The sequence below is a fragment of the Vicugna pacos genome, chromosome 1, assembly GCF_048564905.1.
Source record: "Vicugna pacos chromosome 1, VicPac4, whole genome shotgun sequence".
Classification (NCBI taxonomy): domain Eukaryota; kingdom Metazoa; phylum Chordata; class Mammalia; order Artiodactyla; family Camelidae; genus Vicugna; species Vicugna pacos.
Genome location: NC_132987.1, coordinates 841,472 through 860,378, shown reverse-complemented (window position 1 = coordinate 860,378; position 18,907 = coordinate 841,472). Strand labels below are relative to the sequence as shown.

General features: G+C 39.9%; 1 long non-coding RNA gene across 1 annotated transcript in view; it reads left to right on the top strand.

The window, feature by feature from the left end:
* The window catches only part of LOC140699246 (uncharacterized), a 60,524-nt gene that overhangs the window by 12,809 nt on the left and 28,808 nt on the right, over nucleotides 1–18,907 (top strand). Inside the window, exons 2-5 of the long non-coding RNA XR_012077280.1 lie at nucleotides 3,118–3,202; nucleotides 13,821–14,006; nucleotides 14,561–14,616; nucleotides 16,462–16,686. This is a non-coding gene — a long non-coding RNA (uncharacterized lncRNA). The remainder of the gene's footprint in view (nucleotides 1–3,117; nucleotides 3,203–13,820; nucleotides 14,007–14,560; nucleotides 14,617–16,461; nucleotides 16,687–18,907) is intronic.

Sequence of the window (18,907 nt, the reverse complement as noted above, 5' to 3'; positions counted from 1 at the left end):
ATGGTTGCTGATTTTCAATGGAAGAGCCTAAACTTGCCTTCTTAGCTTTTCTTTCTTTTTTTTTTTTTTTTTTTTTGTAGTGAGAGGGTTGAGTAGTGCTTTGCCAGCATGATTTTGGGGCAATTTGAGGGCAGATGTCGTGTACCAGCAGTGAGATATTTCCATGCATTTTATTTTCCGGACATCACCAGGGCACATGTGGGGTTTGTGCCTGCAGGCTGGGATGCTGTAGGACTCCCTATCCATCACCGTTATGTCCTGGAGCTGCTCCGGTCAGTGAATGATTTTCTGTGGCTTGGAGGTAATGCGGTCTGATGGAGATGATCAGAATTGCTGTTAAAGTGCTATTACTTGAAATAAGAGAAACCTAGAAACATGGCTCTAACAATACAGAATGAGGGAGGAGAATTGGCTGAGCTGCTTGCAGTGGGGAGTCTTCTCAGGTGACTCCCTCACCGTGATTCCTGCCAATATCCTCCCCAGCACTGCACAGAAGTCCTGCCAAAGCAAGCACGCACTTTGCTCAGAAACGCACTGAATTTCCTTGTGCCTCTGTTTGCTGGCTTTTTTTGAAAGCACATCTTGCCCTTTGCTTAAATGCCATCCATGATAGTCACCTCTTACACTCATTCTTCTGGACTTCGTCCATACATAACTGCTGAATGGATGAACAGAATATAGTATCTCCATGTAGTGGAACATTATTCAGACGTAAGAGTGAATAAAAAAGAAAAAGAAAAAGAGGAAAATGAAAAAGGCCACCTGTTTTGAGAAGTCCACCCCGGCTGTTCAAACCGCCCTTTTCCCTTTGAAACCCAATCACTTATGCTCCACTCTGCTCTTTTTGATAGAAATTACCACCTTCTGATAATTTTTAACGTTTTCAAAAAAAAAAAAAGAGAGATGCTGATACCACTTCAAAATGGACAAGCCTTGATAACACCACGTTAAGTGAAAGGAAGCAGACACAAACGGCCACATATTGTTGATTACAGTGATCTTAAATGCCCAGAAATGGCACATGCAGAGGCAGAGAGCAGGTGATGGTTGGAAGGGGCTGGATGGAGGGGGGTTGGGGAGTGACTGCTAGTGACAGGGGGAATCTTTTGGAGTGATGAAGTGTTCTGGAAATAGATGGTGGTGAGGGCTGCACAACCGTGAGTGTGCAGAAGACTGTTGATGCTGTCTCTGGGAGGGCCTGTTGTAGGGCGGCTTTATTTTGTTCTCATCCTGCAATGTGAATGGTCATCTTGTGCTGTGGCCGTTTTACTCCTGTAAGTGGTGAGGGTCAGAGACTTTGTAGAGTCATGTTTCTTTGTTCCCCCTTGCTGAGTGTAGGCAAAAAATGTTTAAGCCTGGAAAAGTGCTCCATCTGCAGAAATGTCTTTTAGTTTTGCATGGTGTAAAAATCTTGAGAGCTTTTAATCTTTGAGGCCAGTCTGTATGGGGAAATTGCCCGTGAAGCCTGGGTGAGACCGAGAAGAGCTGCGCTTCCCTCCCGGACATGGGTGGGGATTTCACCCCCGTTCAGGCAGTGAAGGGCCCAGACCCATGAGCGGAGTTGACAGTCGTGAATATTTACATGTATACGCTGCTTTATCTTGGATATTAATTTCAAGCTGAGTCAGTTTGTGGTGGCAGCCTCATCCTACATCAGGAATTTATAGTATATGCTCTTTGAGGTGAAGACCTGACAGACTTGATAATTTAACAGTCTATCTTGAATTGATATCTCAGATTCCTTTGTCAAAAGCAAAACAGCAGAAATACAGACGTCCTTTAATGTCAATTTGGCCTGTAACGGGTTTAGACTCTGTGCCTCAGTGGCCTTATCTGCTGGTGGGGAAGATGATAACAGTGCTTCCCTCAGAGGGGCTGGTGAGGGGAGAGTGAGAAGCAGAAATGGAGGACGTACACGAGATGCTCATGAATGACAAAATTTAGTGCTGTTAGCCTGGTGATTCCTCAGGGGCAGAGATGTCAGAACAGAGCAGTACTATCCGGAGCTCAATCCGTGTTGGCATCTGTTATGATCAGTATCACCACTGTGAATTATCAGGTAGTTTTAAGACTTGGTGATATGAATTCATGAATAATGTTAGAAGACTAGACATCTCAGATCCAGTTTACATAGTTCTCAAGATTTCTTCTGAGAAATGGATGGTTTCTCCCTCATCTTAAATCTGAGATGAGTCTCTAAAAAATTCTGTATTCCTCCATCTTTTTTCTTTAATTTGCCATTTTTTAAAAAACAAAGTTTTTAAATGGAGTTACTAGGGACTGAACTGAGGGCCTCATTCATGCTAAGCACATACTCTCCCAAATGAGGTATAATCTTCCCCCTGATTTTTTTTAAACTTTACTTTCTTAGTATTCAGAGGTTAGAGGCCTCTAATTCTTTTTCTGGAGACTTGTCCATGAATCTGTAAATCTATAATTAATGGACAAAACATAATTTATTAAAAAAATCAAAAGAATATTCTGCAATCCATCCAAAAATAAATGCTCATTGACTTAAAACGTTTCTCCTTTAAGGTGATTTCTCCTTTTTGGTCTATCTTAATTTATTAACAGCCATCCTCATCATCATAATGACCAAACTCACTCTGAGTGGACACCTACCTAAGGCTAAAATGCTTTCCTCATGTTTTACTTCATAGCAGGTGTTTGAGGGTAGGTATCAGTGTCTCCTTTTTTGCAGCTGAGGGATTGAGAGATGGAGCAACTTGTCCCAAATCACACGCAGGTGGTGGTGGCTAGCTCGGTGCTGGAACCCAGGCTGCACAGGATGCGTTCTTAATTGCTCCTCTAATCAGCCTCCTGTTGAGTAGTTACCCGAAATCCTGTGACTCCATAAATGGCCGATTTTAGTGATCTCAGCCTGATGAGGCCTTCAAAGGAGAGACACCATTGAGAATGTGAGACAGAGTGGCATAAATTAAAATTGTACATTTTCACAAATGTTTAATTCTCAGTTAATTTCTTAAAAAGTTAATTTCTTTTATTTTAGTGCTCTGTAAGCACTGAAAACAAAACATTAAAAATAATTATAGTGCAAAAGAGAAGTGGGCTTTGAAAGTCCAACCACTGATAATGATGTTACTTGTTTTTCTCTAGTGGCCCTTATTGTCAGAAACACTTACAAAGACTGAATTTGTTTTATGTAGTCTTAATATGGAAGAAAAGATTGTCAGTGAATACTGTAAGTAAAATCTTTACTCTTTTCTTTCCTGTTGATGAATATGTAAGTTGTTTTCATGGCTTAAATACATTTCCTCATTTGTGAAATTGGAGAAATATCGTTTACATTGTCTGACTGTGAGAGTTAGACGCCTTGTATACAAGGAACCCAAGAGGTGCTTAATAAAACTGTGCTGTCACAATGACAGATATCTTAGAGGGATCAACTCTGAATACTAAATAGTGTCGCTTATTTCTGATGCATATTCAATGTGTATATATATGATATATTTGAATATGGTTTAAACTAACAAGGATTCATTTTTTTTAGTGTAGTATGAAGTTTTACTGAAATCTGTATCATTCTAGTGAGACATGGACTAGTTAAATTGCCTTAATCAGATGACCTTGAAGATTATTTAAACAGAATATATATTGTTACAACTCCGAATTCATGTTGCCGTGTAACCATCCACTCAGAAATTTAAATTCGTGGGATTCTGACGAGACCTATTAAGTTTAGTAAAATCCACATTGATCATTTTCAGGGAATAAGCTTCTCTCATTTGTGATTAAAGAAAATTTTGATTTTTTTCTGCACTCTTAACAGGTTTAAAATATCAAAACATTGATTTGACATGTCACTTTTTTAATAGAGATAATAAAGCTCGTGCTGTTTTATTACGTAAATAAATGTTTTTGTATTTCAAGAAACTTGTATCATATCCTGGCTCTTTGAGAAGTATTTTGTAAGATACTTAGATAACCTAATGTTTGAAAAATACAAACGTGACTTTTATGAATATAGGCATAGTATAGATCTGTTGGTTTTTGTACAGTGCAAGACATGAGGCCTAGGAGAGCTTTGCTTCCGATTGCCAAGAGGACAGTTCCCATGTCTCAGTTTCCCTCCAGTAAAATGAAGAGGGTGGACTGGATTTTTTCCTCTTCTAAGATGAGTTTCCATGAGCCTATGCCTTCTGTTTATGATCAGGAGTATTAGCAATATCAGATAAAATAATGAATACCCCTCCCTTCCCCAGAAGCAAAATGCAGTATGTGCTACATAAGCTTTTAGTTATCTGATTCTCGTTTCTGATCCTACAGGCAATTTTTGTGTTGCATCTTTCCCGGCAACCTGGAAGGTCGTTGTAGCCATAGGTGGCGCTGTTGCACGTTCTTAAGTCTTAATCTTCCTGTTTGTAAAGAAGGGTTAAACAGCGTTATTTTATTTTGATTTACTTGCTTAATGCTTCAGAATAGCCCAATGTCCATTATGTCTGTCTACCTGGAAAAATTATTCTGCTTATATCTTAGATTTTTCTGTCATGTCACTGTGAACATTTCAGACTTGCTGTGCAAACAATGGAAAAATTGGTCTTGTCTTCCAGTGTTAGAAACCAGTGAGCCGGGATTTTATAAAACAGCTAGAAGCGGCCTCTGGAGCACCTTAAAGCTGAAAAGTGTATTGAGTTCCCTGAGTATTGACCCCGCCTCTGTGTGTTAATTGGTGGTAGGAGATTTGGTACATATACGAAGGTGTGTAGTTTTTTGACTTGGGTTTGTATGCACGCGCTGCCACTAAGCCACGTGAGCCTGAATCAGTTCGTTTTGAGTTTTTCCCTCATCTGTGAGATGGGGACATTCGTATCTGCTTTGTAGAATTGTGAGAATTAGAAATTATGTAAAGTGTTTACCACAGTGGCTATGTCAAGAGGGCTCATAAATTTTAGGTGTTGTATTGGGTGAAGCCATCATTTGAGTCTTTGGCAATTACTAAGAAACAGGAAAATAAGAAGAGCTGTTTTTATGATGAAAGATATTTGAGGAGGTTCCATAGTTCCTATACCCATAATTAAGCATCAACAGAGTAAGCACTGTTACACAGTCGCCCTGAACCAACGTTAAGCCACAGAAGTATTTGTTACTTCATATATGTTGGAGCTTAAGGAGATCCAATACTTATACACATGTTGTCTCCAACAGCCAACTGAGAGATGACACAAAAGAGTAGACAGGTAATAAATGTCTTCATTGTTACTGATGAAGCCAAGTTCTCCATGAACTTTAGGTCTGTGGGAAAATCCGTGTCATGATACTGTGTCCCAGTATTAGAGACTCATGCTGTCCCATGTTGCTCTGGGCCACAGCGAGCCTTCCCTTGAGAGGACCTGCCCCTTCATGCACAGTGCTGTCCTGCCATGGAGCTGAGCATGCCGGGTGCTTCTGAAGGGTGGCCAACACTAGAGGGAAAGGAAGGGTTACAAATGCCCTGCTTGTCTCCCCGGACTCACACCTCACTCTGTTAGTGTGAGGAGGGCTAACTGTGGGCCAGGGGCCAGGAGTATGAAGGGAGAAGCACACTCCATGGCCCAGAGGAGTGGTTAGGAAGCATCACCTCCCTCGGTTTAAACAGGTGGTCAGATGGAAGAGAAGGGTGCTCCCCAAGAGTTTATGAAAGTAGAAATAAGGATTTTCTTTGGGAATTAGACTAGCCAGGAAACACATAAGATGATTAGAAGGGAGACTTGTAAATCACTTTGATATTAAGTTGACGTTTGTTGAGCACCAAAAATGTGCTACATTCTTTTCTGAGTGTTTTACAGAAATGAATCCTTCAATCTTCTCAACAAGCGAGTAAGGAAGGTTTGATTTATATCCCAGGTTTACAGTGTTCACATTGAGGGACGCAGAGGGTAAGTAATTTGTCCAAAATCACAGAACTAGCAAGTGGCAGAGGTGGTATTGAAACCCTGGCTGTCTGGTTTTCAGGCTCCCAGAGATGGGCTTTGGGTGTTTAGCGTTATCTGCATCCCTGAATCTCTGTACCTCTGTGCATCATTTAGCCCAGAAAGGACAGGGAAAGGAGAGTTACACAGGTGCTCATAGTCGTGTCTCGGCCACTGTCCACGGAGAGTGCACTGTGATTGGCGTTAATTGTTTTCCAGGCAGTATATCTGGTCTTACAACAGAAATTTAGTCCATTGAGTTTATCTTGAATCCCTTACTGCTCTGTTTCTGTCCACGCTTGCCATGTGACTGCCTGCCCGTGATTGGGCCATGGAGGAGAAACTGTACTCATGATTGAACTCTGATATTTCAGTCTGGTTCATAGTTTCACATCTTCTGTTACATTAATAAGTTAAGTTTCTGGTTTTCTTGCATCAGTGTGTCATGGGTTTGGTTAATGTGAAACCAGTCCATGGGAGCCCAGGGGTGCTGACGGTATAATTTCTGAGCACTTTGTGGCACTTCTACCCATGCAGACCTGGCTGGAGGATGTCCGCCTTCTGCACTGATTTCCCCCAAAAGCAGGGTCCTCTCCCACACCCGGATGTGAGGCTAGGAGCTCTCTTATTTAACCAGTCAGAGGCCAAGTCCACCAATTAGAAAATGATGAAGTACCTGAAATTGGGTTTAATAGAAGAAAAGGGCTTCCAGGTAGTCCGATGGGCTGTTCAAGTCCGTTTGGTGAAAAGCTGTCCATTGTCTGTGGTTGAGCTGCTTCATTGCTGTTGAAAATTCTGGAGTAGATGAAGGGATTTTAAAAAGCAGAAAGGAGTGATTTCAGGTGGTACGTCCACACCGGTGAGAAGTGATGGATGACCACCTGTGTGAGGCATAGACAGAGTCTTACAAACTTCATAAAATAACTTTAAAAGCTCTTCCATCTGAGTGCACTTCATATGGGGTCTAGTTCATCACTGGTCGTGCTGAGAGGGCAAATAATTGATGATGGCAGAAAGGACCGGAGGCATCAAAAAGGTCTCAGTCATGTTCCCTTTTTAAAGGATGCGGCACAGTGTAATATATTTGAGCTGGTTTTTCACTGAACAATTTTTAGTGTTTTCTGGGACTCCCCAGTGCCCCAAACTTCCGTGCAGCCGGGTGTCCCCTCAGTGCAGCTCCGTCAGCGCTTGCCCTGGGTTGACGTGGTGTCACGGGGAGCAGGACGGTCAGCGTCCCCAGCTCCTCCGAGCTCCGTCCCCTCATCCGCAGCGCCGGGTTTCTCTTCCGTGCCTTCTTAGTAGGGTTGCTGAGAATCACACGTGATGGTGGTCGGGTGTGATTTGTGGTTGTCTCTGTGATTGGCATATAGTCAATATTTGATAGAAACACTGTTTTTAGTATAATTGTAGCACCTAGATTGCAGTGGTTTTTAGTCTCCATTTTTTATAACTTTTTTCTTATTTTTATATATGCACTTGTTTTTATTTATTTTTTTGGAGGTACTGGGGACTGAAGCCAGGACATTGTGCATGCTAAGCAGATGCTCTACAACTGAGTAATACACACCCTCCTTGTCTGCACTTGAAAATAAATATTGCTATACACAAAATAGCTCTTAAACACCATCATGGGACCTAGTCTCTATATAGACATTTGAAAATGTATGCTACTTCAATAAGAATAAATGTTGCTGAGACATAAATTTCTGAATCTGTTATTGTGCTTAAAAACGATCATAGGTAGTGATAAACACGAATCTTTGATCCAGTAATTCTAAGGGTCTGTTTTTTCATCAAGGGAAATTTCATTCTTCAGAGAAGGCTAATTGGGTCTCTTTGGTATTTGGATGGTGTAGCAGATGATCAAGGCTTTCAAAAGGTGACAGTTTTGTATTTTAAACTAACTAAAAAGTTATCTTCTAGAACTTGTATGTACTAAGCTTGTGAAGTGCCCAGTAATCCAGGGGTAAGTGTCTGTCTGTGTGAACGTTTGTGTGTGTGATTTCAGGAAGGTAGAAATAAGTTCCATATAGACTTCGGATACCTTTCTCCTCCAGTTTGAGGTGTAGGCATATATTTACACAAATAAATTGATATTCTTTTGTCATTTGGCATATTGGTGGGAATAAGAGGTTCTCATACTTGTTTCAGAAGGGTTGGGGAGCATGAGCTTAGATAATGGGAGGAGAAAGAGGCAAGGAGGCACTTCACAGTTTGTGCAGGATATGAGATACAGTAGCTTTTCTTTTCTCTTTTCTTCTAAAGCAAACTGGCACTGAATTGTAACCAACTATTACTCAGAATTGCTTTTCTGATTAGATACAAGTGCCTCAGATTTTTCAAGGCAACATGAATGATGAAATGTGTTTAAGCAGTTATCTTTAAAATAGTTTTATTTTTCAAGTAAAAGGCTATTGCCTTTTCTTTCTTCCAGTGGTACAAGAAATTCTCATTGATCTATGTACATGATCTATGTGCTTAGTTTCTATGGCTTTTTCTTTTAAGTGCTGGTTTTATTGTGGTTTGAATGAATGTTTAAAATTTCTGGATGTTGATCTTTACAACATGCTGATTTATCAGAACTGTTAAAAACCTGATTGTTCTTTGGTCCTTGTTTGTTGGGGCAACCTATTGATTTCTGTTGTCGGTTAAAGGGGGAAATTCTTCCTCTAGCCTGCAGATCATTAAGTGAATGGTTAGCAGTGTGCCTTTAATATTATTTGAATGCATTGATCATGTTTGTCCAGTGAATTTTGAATTGACTCATTGTAATGACTTTACTTTGGTTCTGTGGCTTTTGCTCCTCTGCACAAGAATTTGAATTCTCTGTTGCATTTTGTATACGTGTTCTTCACAGGGGAAGAAATTTTGTATTTTTTACAGAGGTGGGTTTTCCTATCCCCTCTGAATGCCTTCTGTAATTGATAAAATGAAAGTCTGTTATTGCAGTGCATATTTATTTCATAAACTATGTTCTGGAATATTCAGAAACAATGACAAAGAATGATAATAAAAAATACGAAAACCTTCCTTCCTTTGAAGAATAGAAATCAGGTGGTCAGTCTCCCGCATGCTTTGTGCCTGACACACTTACTCTCATGTCATTGTTTATCATGATTCGGAGATGGAGTTGCTTCAGGTTTATTAATTTTTGTTTTAACATTTGGGTTGAATTCTTTCTCCAGGCTGATGTTTCCTGCTGGGTTTGTGGAAAGAGTGGAAGAGAAACAAATGCTTTGTTTTGTTTTCAGGAGGCCTGAGTTGATGAGAAAAGTGTTGATGTTGGGCTGAGGAAAAGAGTGACACTCCCTCTCCTCCCGGCTGAAATTGATAAACAAGGAACTCAATTAAGTTTATCGGTATTTGACTAATAAAATTTAGCGAGCCCAAGTTGGCTAGGTATGCCCAATGAATTTACTGAATTCACCTGCAGAATTAGGTGCTTTATCAAGTAGAAACTGCTTAGAGCAATTTGAAAAATCATTAATATGATGAGATAAAAAGGGATTATAATAACTTTTATTTCTAAAACTTTTCTATGGTATGTTGTGTAGAGCTAATATTAAGTTTCAAGCACCAGGAGTTAAGAGTGTGGGTGGTTCTGTAGGATCGTTATTCACTGATATGTCTAGACCCGGCTAGAGTGGCTGAAGCTGGCAAGAAAAGACCGACAGCCAGGATTTGTCATCCTAGGGTGTCCTCCATAATGGTTCCATGTGGGAGCCCATGATTGGGTTAACAAATTGTAACACACCCCAGCCGCCTGTGAACTTTAAGAAGAAAGAAATATGCTTTGAAACTGCTTTGCAAGCAAGTGCCTGTGCATCCTCTCTCCAGCCTCCTTGCCTTAAAAAGCAGAGACAATGCTTCTCTTGCATAGTTGAGGTTTTAGATAGCACTCTGCTGGTTGCAAAGCAAGGACCGAGGCCCTTAGCTATAAACGCTGGGCTTGTGTGCTGTTAGAAAGTCTATTATCCCCAAAACAAGGACCTGGCTGGTCTGGTGGTCTGCTTTGTAATTCACATATCTAAAAATGTATCTTGTCCCCTCACCTCATTACTTCGTTAAAATTAAACAAATCCTTTTTAGTCATTGTGTATTCTACAATCTCTGCCTCACCCTGTCTTTTCCGAAGTTCCTCCTTACTATCACACAAATGTTACTGAATTTTTCCTACGATTATACACAATAAATATGGGAGAATTTGAGAGGCTCTTGGAGTTGGCTCCCAACTCCCTCTCGATTTCTTGACTTTTTCCACAGAGTCTTGAATAATCATTCTGTATCTGTAAGACTTCTGCCAGCCAGAACCCACAGTTCCAGGTGAGAATGATGCAGGCTTTATTTCTCCTACCAGATGGAGAGAGAGAAGAGAATTGAGATCTGCTCCCTCGTGGTCCCTTCCTGCCCCAGGGCCACTGCAGTTCACCTGCAGCATTCTGGCCTCTGCTCAGAGGGCCTCTGTCCCAGGACTGACTGCAGCCTTTTCTTCCCTTGTCAACATTTGCTGTGCGTTCCAGAAGTTGGTCTCTTCTTTGCAATACAACCCCGGCAGACTTGATAGTGGTCAGCGTGCTGGTGGGCAGTCCTTTGGGGACTCTCATGAGCCATGGTGATTTTCCTGAGTCTCTCAATCGGGGTTACAGTACAGTCGAGCACCGTAGGAAGCCCATTCACGTGAGGTCAACAGAGCATTTTATCAGTTTCATTTTATTTTTAAATTTTCAGTGGAGAAATTATTTGTAGCAAACTGTTCCAGATTTTCGGCTGCCTACTTTCCTCACCACGATTTCCTTGTTGGCTCTGGTACTTGTTTTAAGAACCAAGTTTCTTCTCTGTTCTTTTGTAGCTGCTGGGCTTGCCCAACACTTGATCTGCATTTGAAGCAGAATGTTTCTTCGTGATGTCAAACTGATTTTCATATTTCTGAATATTTCATGTACACTCAGCAACTGTTTGAAGTGAAATGCTCTTGTCCAATTCCGGTTAACTCACATTTGCTGATCTCCTGCTTTCATGCTGAGGACAGTTTCTTCTTCCTCTAACAAAAGTTAGCAATTTGCATTTACTATGGAAGGTACTGGCCCGAGGTGCTTTTTTTCTTAACAGTTTTAATACAATTCACCCATTAAAATGTACAGCGGTTTTTACTCTATGCCCAGAATTGTGCATTGCAGTCAATCTTAGAACATTTTCATCTCCCCAACAGGAAGCCCTGTACGCATAAGCAGTCATTCCGATCTTCCCATCCTCCCCCAGCCCCAAGGAGCCACTCTTCTCTCTCTGTGGGTTTGCCTGAGCTGGACATTTCATGTAAATCGAGTCACTTCTTGTAAGTGGAGCCGTCTATTGTGACTGACTTCTTTCACACTGAGTAGCGTTTTCAATATTTGTCCAGGTTGTGGCCTGGGTCAGTGCTCTATGCTTTGCTTTGCTGAGTAATATTCCACTGTATGGCTGGGCCCCACTGTTTACGCATTCATCACGTGATAGGCATTTGGGTTGTTGCTGGTTTTTGGCTGTGATGAGTAGTGTTGCCGTGAACATTCCTTTAGGAGTTTTTATGTGGACATTTGTTTTCAGTTCTCTTACGTGTGTTCCCAGATAGCAGAATTCTGGTTCATTCAGAAACCAAACGTTCAACTCTCTGAGGACCTGCCAGGCTGTTTTCCAAAGTGGCCATGCTGTGTTACATCCTCACCAGTAAGGGCTGTGCGCTCCGCTTCCTCTGTGTCCTCATTAGTGCTTGTTATTCTTTTTTTTATTATTACCTATTGTAGGGAGTGTGAAGCGGTTTCTCCTAGTGGTTTTGACTTCATTTCCCTTACAGCTAATGATATTGAATATCGTTTCATTGTGCTTATTGGACATTTGTATATTTTCCTTGAAAAATACCTTTTTAGATCCTTTATTCACCTTTCAATTGAGTTGCCTTTTTAGTGTTGAGATGTAGGAGTTTTTTTGTGTGTGTTTTTTTTTGTTTTTTTTGTTTTTTTTTTGTTTTTTTTTACATTTGTAGATACAAATTCCTAATCAGATAAATGATTTGAAAAAATTTTCTCCTGTGTGTTGTTTTTTCACTTTCTGGATGGTGCCCTTTGAAGCAAAGTTCTAAATTTTGATGAACTCCAATTTATCTCTGTTTTCTTTGTTCCTTGTGCTTTTGGGGTATTATTTAAAATCTGAATTATTTTATTTAAACTTGTATATCTAAAATGACTTAATTCGTAGGGCCGTTCTAAGAGATGGGTGTGGTTGTTGTCCCCAGTCTATGGATAGGAGACTGAGATGCAAAAAATTTCACTGAAATATCAGTGTCACAGCTACCCACTGCTGTGGGATTTCAGACCCTCATGTTTGTCCCCAGCAACTGTGCTCTTCACCACCATGCTCCACTACTGCCTGGAATCGTTAATGAAAACGTCTTTCCTTTTTAGATTTCTTGTTAGTTTGTTTTCTCATTGGGGACCTCATCTCCTCATTTTCCTTTCGGAAACCAGTGTAGGTTTATTTTAGGTCTCATGTAGGCAGAAGCATTGCTATCAGTTAACTTCTTTATTATTCACTCTCCAGTGATGATTGTCGCTAGTTGACCTAATCAAATCATGCTTAAGTCTTTCCTGCTCATGACACTAAAAACAGTCATGACTTACAGAATGCTCAAAGAAGGAAGTATTTGATTGATTTTATTTTGCTACCCAATAAAAGCAATCAAATAAAAACCCCGGTGTTGACACAGATTATAAGCCCTCCATAATAGGGTCACTGTCTTCCATGTGTTTCATTTGTTGGGTCACAGTGTCTGGATAGTGCCTTTCAGTCCAGCAGTTTTGTGAGGATACAGTGCTCGTGAATCATTGTAAGGACAAAATTTTGACGGTAGACTGTGTTGTTCATTTTATAAGGGAATAGATAATATAGAAATACTATATTATTATAGTATAGAAATACTGCTCAGAAGTATTTAAAATTAAGCTTGGAATTTTGAGAAGAATTCAAGGAACCATACAAAGATCTTTTTCACTAATTTTAGATCTATCTTAGACACTTTGTGGTTATATAGCAGAATAACTTATCAAGTAGATTTGACAAGAGGAGTGTAGTATTGATTACTTGTTTTAGTTGAAATATTCCAACTGGGATAAATTAACAATGAACAATTAAATTAAATTAAAATTAAATTAAAAATGAACAAATATGTTTGTATTTTTATGCAACATGGGAGCAGGCTTCATATGTTTCTATATAATATATATGACTGTATGTTTTAATCTGTCTGACAGTGTTTTTATAGTTTTTCAGCAATGTTGTAACTTTAGAATTCTCCTAAGAAATTCACTCCCCTAATACTGCAGTTTGTACTGTGTATCCTGTCTTATGCATGGGATTCCACTGTCCCCTCAGTGAGGAATTTCCTCTCCTATTGAGTTAGTAGCAGAGTTAAAGGAGCTGTGATTTCTAGGCCTTTGCTCTCCATGTGTTTGCAGTTGGCTGCCAATTAGGATTTTGCCTTTCTTGAGATTTCATTGTTCAATTAGAATTTTTGAAAAGAACTATTAGTATGTTTCACCGGTCTCCCTAGTAACTTGATGTGTTTGTGCTTTTCAGTTTTCAAATAATGAAAATTGTATATGCACACTTGTTTTTAAGTAGTCCTTTTTCACTAGATATTTATTTACCTCTTTATAGTTAAAATAATTTTTCCCATGAATGTATTGGTGTGCATGTTTTAAAATATACCTTACTTTTTATTTTTCTTATTCTAACAGGTATATTCATGGTACAGAATTTAGAAAATAAGGATAAACTCAGTAATAACTTAAAAATGTTCTCTAATCTCACCTGGAGATACAGTTGTAAGGTTTGAAATTGAGAATTACAAGTCCTCTCATGTTGTTCTTCTTTTTCAAGTATGTTTTGTTTACTGAGACCCTCGAATTCCCATATGAATTGTAGCAGCAGCTAATCAGTTACTGCAGAGGAGCCCGCTGGGATTGTGATCGAGACCACGTTGAGTATATGGATCGTTCTGGGGAGTACTGCCATACCAAGAGCGCTGTCATTTCATCCATGAATGTGCGTGGTGTGTCTGTCCAGGTATTTAGGTCTTCTTTAATTTTGTTTCAAAAATGCGTAGAGTTTACATAGTATTATTTTACTTTATTCTTTTGCCTTTATACTGAGTACAAGTGTGCAAGGTACCGGGATCAGAATTGTATTATTGCCCCGCCACTTGCTGCCACCATGGACGCTGTGGTCTTTCTTTGCCCTCTGTAAAATCTTGCACAAAATAGGACGTCAGTAACTCTCTCTTGAATGAATGATTATATGATTGTTGGATGATGCTTGAGAGTCCTTGTGATAATGTCTTTTTCCCAAAATTTCCCCTCTTCTTATCTATGCCCTTTCTCTTCCTTTCCTCCAGCTTGGGTTTCAGCCTGCCTGTGGCATTGATTTTCCCTGTCTGTGGACTCTTCCTTTCACTAGTTCACGATAATGTTACATGTGGGCTGTGGAAACATTTTAGATGTCAAGAAAGAGCAAATACATTGCATGCTAGTATTTTTAGACTGTGGTATTCTTTTATCGAATGAAATTAAATAAACCTGATCCCCTGAGCCCTCCCCTGAGCTCTTTTTGCCTTCCTACAGGTGATACTGCTCTGGTTGCTGCATGTGCCTTTCCCCAGCCTTCGTTTTCGAGTTGAGTAAGTCACCATCACTGGAGCCCTCTCTTTAAAATGAAGAGAATATTTGCTCCTTCTCCAAGGTTGGGGAATTGGATGAGATGAGGTAACAGATAAAGAATGGAGCCCAAACTCATTCTGACACGTGCTCTTTCCGTTCTTTCTCCAGGGGAAAAGAGTACAGTTCAAAAATATAAAGATTGTGAGCTCATGAGATAGACAAAACAACCGAACGTTTATTACATATCCTTTCATGCCAGAAACAAATGTATTATACACACAAAAAGGGCATAAAGTACGGTAGTACTGTGGTTACAAACGTGGGCCCGAGTTCGAGTCCTGCTCTGAATTGACCAGTCCTGTGAGATGGAGAACTGGTAGGTCGGCTTAGCCTTTCACGGACTTGTTTTCTGTCCTGCAGAGACGGGGCTCGCTAGGTGTCCCCCCCCCGTAGAGGTGCTGTGGGGGATAAATAACGCGCGTTGGCAGCCCGAGCACAGCTGCTCGTTCCTCGTAAGTGCAGGATAGCATAGCTTTTGTGGTGACGGCTTTGTGACCGCCCCGTGTTGACTCTCTGCTCCAAAGGGATGCCTTGTGGATTGGAGATGGGATTCTCACTTCTGTGAATAACCAATGACTGTGTTATTGGGCCCTGCTGATTTTAATCTATTCATTATAAAGTACATATTGTAGATATATTTTTCAACCATGCATGCTGTGTTTCTTTTATTATTTATAATTCTACCCTCTCATCTCTTGGTGTGACTTTTCATGGAATCCAGGAAATAGTCCTAAGCTACCTGCCTCTTCACAATTCTCCGTGGTGGTTTCCTTCCCTGACTAGAAGAGGGTTTTGCATAGGAAATTTTCTTTCTTCCCCTTTTGTTTCTTCTTTCTGTTGACCTTTCCTTCAGTCCATTTACCTACCCACTGATTCTTCTGACTTGTTCCAAAACGCATTTCAGGCAGCTTACAGAAAAACAGATACCAAAATAAGCAGGTGAGAAAATGGGGCCAAGTTCAGACAGTGAGGCTAGGAGGCGACCCTGTGTGAGGGTTGCAGGCATGAGACACACGCCTCTGCCCTATGACTTATAAGATTGACAGCAGCAGTGTGCCTCAGGCTCCCAGCAGACACAGGGAAACAGGGTTTGTGGGAGATACTCACTGGCTGTGAAATTAATAAGTGGCTGAGGAGAAGCCCAGACTTTCCATCTACTAAGGCTTAGGAGAATATTTTGAGTGTGTTCCAATACCAGAGTATTGCATCTTTTCTTTTGTGAGAGTTCTATGTATAGTTGGTTACATTCTATACCTGGAAATTTCTCCAAAACTGCTTCCCACGTGAGTCCCATGGCTCAGGAAGAGGTGCTTCTGCTCATTGACGGGTGTTGGCCAGAAGCAGAAAATGACAGCCTCCAAGGAGCCTGGGATTTGTCAGTTATGTTTTGTCAGTGCTGTAGATTTCAGAAAACGCTTTCACCGTTTCTCTCCATCTGAGGAGGCAGCGTGCTCTCTTACCAGCATCAGGAGCTCAGGGCCACGGGATGGTGGGGGCTGACTGCACTGCCGTCAAGACAGCTGAGCTAGTCACTGCAGCGTGGTGGTTTTACATAGTTCATTTCATGTTCTTTAATGGGTTTCAACAGATAATTAACTGAGTTAATTAACATTTAATAAATATGATGCTTTTTTGAAAAGACAGTTATAGGCAGAATATAAGTTGTGAACACTTTAAAAACGGTTTCAGTACTGAAATTTCAGTAGGGAAGATTCTTTATCTTATTTATGCCTCTCTTTTAAAGTAACAAAGAAACAAGACAGAAAAAGCAGAGGATGATTTTTGTTCTTCCTCTCGGCTTGCAGGTGTCCTCACCTCCAGTGGCATCCATCCAGATACCAGCACTGACACTGGCCGTGTTCAGAACTGCCTCAGCCCTGAAGACACAGCTGACAACTAGAAGGGGGCCACGCCCTGTTACAGCAGGTGCTCTCACTTTGTGGGTCCTTATGTAACTGCATGGTGTTATTCAGGATCGCCCGTTCTACATTGTGTGACGCTGCTCTGGTGTCTCCTAGTTATTTGTTTTGGTAAGTACTCGTGCATGTTTATCAATGTGTTTTACTAGACATCTAAAAATGCTTTTTTCAGATGAAAAATAATGTGTATTTAATATAAAAGTCTGAAAAAAGGGGCAAAAGTGTCTATCCTGGTCCCACTACTCAGAGATAATTATTAACACTTTAACATCTATTTTCTGTTCTTTTCATCAATGTGTATTACCTCTGTCATAAAAACCAGCGAGCTCTCTATGCCTGATTTCTATGTGGAGACCTCCATTTTCCATTCGGCTTATTACACGTTTTTCTACAATATTCTATCTCCCCTGGCATGATTTTTAATGACCAGTATAGCATTCTGTCTTTTGGAGGCATCGTCCATTTTACTTCAGACTTAAATAAACTTTAAATTCCAAGTATACTTAACTGATATACTGAAAAGAGAACTGTGGTTGTACCAAAAGGCCCCTACATCCCTTCCCCTTTTTTCCTGAGAGTAAAAACTGCTGATAATGTGGAGTATATATTTCATGACTTTATGCCAATGTCATATATATATACACATACATACAGACACGTATATGAGAAATCTATGTATATGTGTGTGTATATATACTTTATTGAAAAATAAAGCCATACTATATGTTTTCTGAAGCTCGGTTTATTCACTCAGGTATATATCATAAACGTCTTCCCACTCCAGACTCACCCGGTCCTTTCAGATACAGGGGTCTCCTGATGTGCAGGTTTGGTCTCTTGTGCAAGGACAACTTTGGTGGGAGAGTGCTGTGGACAAGGCCTTGGGCCACGCCGAAACGCTGGCCCCTTAGCGCCCACAGCTCACCTTCATTTGCCGCATCATTGCCTTGATGATGGACACTTAAGTTTTCTCCAATTTCCACCGTCAGAAAGTATGTTTGACTGGCATCCTTCTTGTACAAACATTCCTGTGACCTTGTATGAGTATTCGTTTAGTTAAGGATTCTGAAAATTTAGTCCCTGGATGTGACAATTACATACATCACAGGCTCCTTTCAAGTGACTAGAAATTCCTTCTCCAGTGGGGAATGAAAAGATGTAAAATAACTTATGTAACCAATTCTCTATCCCTGGATATGATTTCACTTCCGCTTTTCTTCTCACCATTGTATACAGTGCTGTGTAAATGCTCTGATGAGTACATATTTTTGAACTGATTTTTTTCTAAATGAAACGATTCCTAAAAGTGGAGTTGAGTCTGTGTGTACACACGTTTTTCAGAGTTTACATATCCATTGACATGTCATCCTCCAAAAAGATCTCACACAGTTTTTTCTCCCACAGATGGACACTAGCTAGAATATATTTAAAAAATGTTTGGCAATATGATGAGCCAAAGTGTTTTTTCATTGTTTTAGTTTGCATTTGATGACCAGTGAAGTATTGAGCATTTTTCACTCATTAGCCATCTGACTTTTAAAAAGTGAATGATCATTTTGTCCTTTGCAAACATTTAAGTGAGGGAGCTTCTGGTTGCTTTGTGACAGATCTTTGTATGTTATCAACATTAACCACTTGTCTTCATCAGCATGTATCACAGAGCTTTTACTTGTCATTTCTTGCCTTTCATTTTGTTCAGTAGGTTTATCTTTGTTGTGGCCCAAAATAATCTTAAGATTGTAAATGTCTTCTTTTTGGTTTTATCCTTGATATTATTCTTAGAAATACGTTCTTATAATGGTATAAATCTCCCCTGTAGGTTTTTTTAGTCTCTAAGATGGAGATGATAATAGTACTTGTCATAGTGAGGAGAAGTTGAATTAATATGAGCAAAGGTTTGTATTTGCTGTTATTAGTACTTTCTAACATTTACATCACTTTCTGTAAGTTTTCTTGTGGTCAATATGACTGGAATAGAATTTCTTTTTCCAGGTGATTCTCTGATTGTCCCAGGACAATTATTGAATTCATATTTTTCTCTTTGACTTGAAACCCCACCTGTAAAAAATACTTATGTACACTAGAGTCTCTTTTTGAGCTCATGTTTTATCTCTGTCAATTTTACTTTCTTAATCCAGCGCTATCTTACATATTGTAAAAATTTATTTAATATCTGACAGTGTGATTTTTTTTGATTCTTTTTTCCGTCCCTAATTTTCTGGGCTAGTATTATGACTTTATTATTCCTGAAGAATTCTAAAATACCTTTTTCAAGTTAAAAAACAAAAGGATAAGGGTTATCATAGGATATTTAAGTAAGTTTTGAATTATC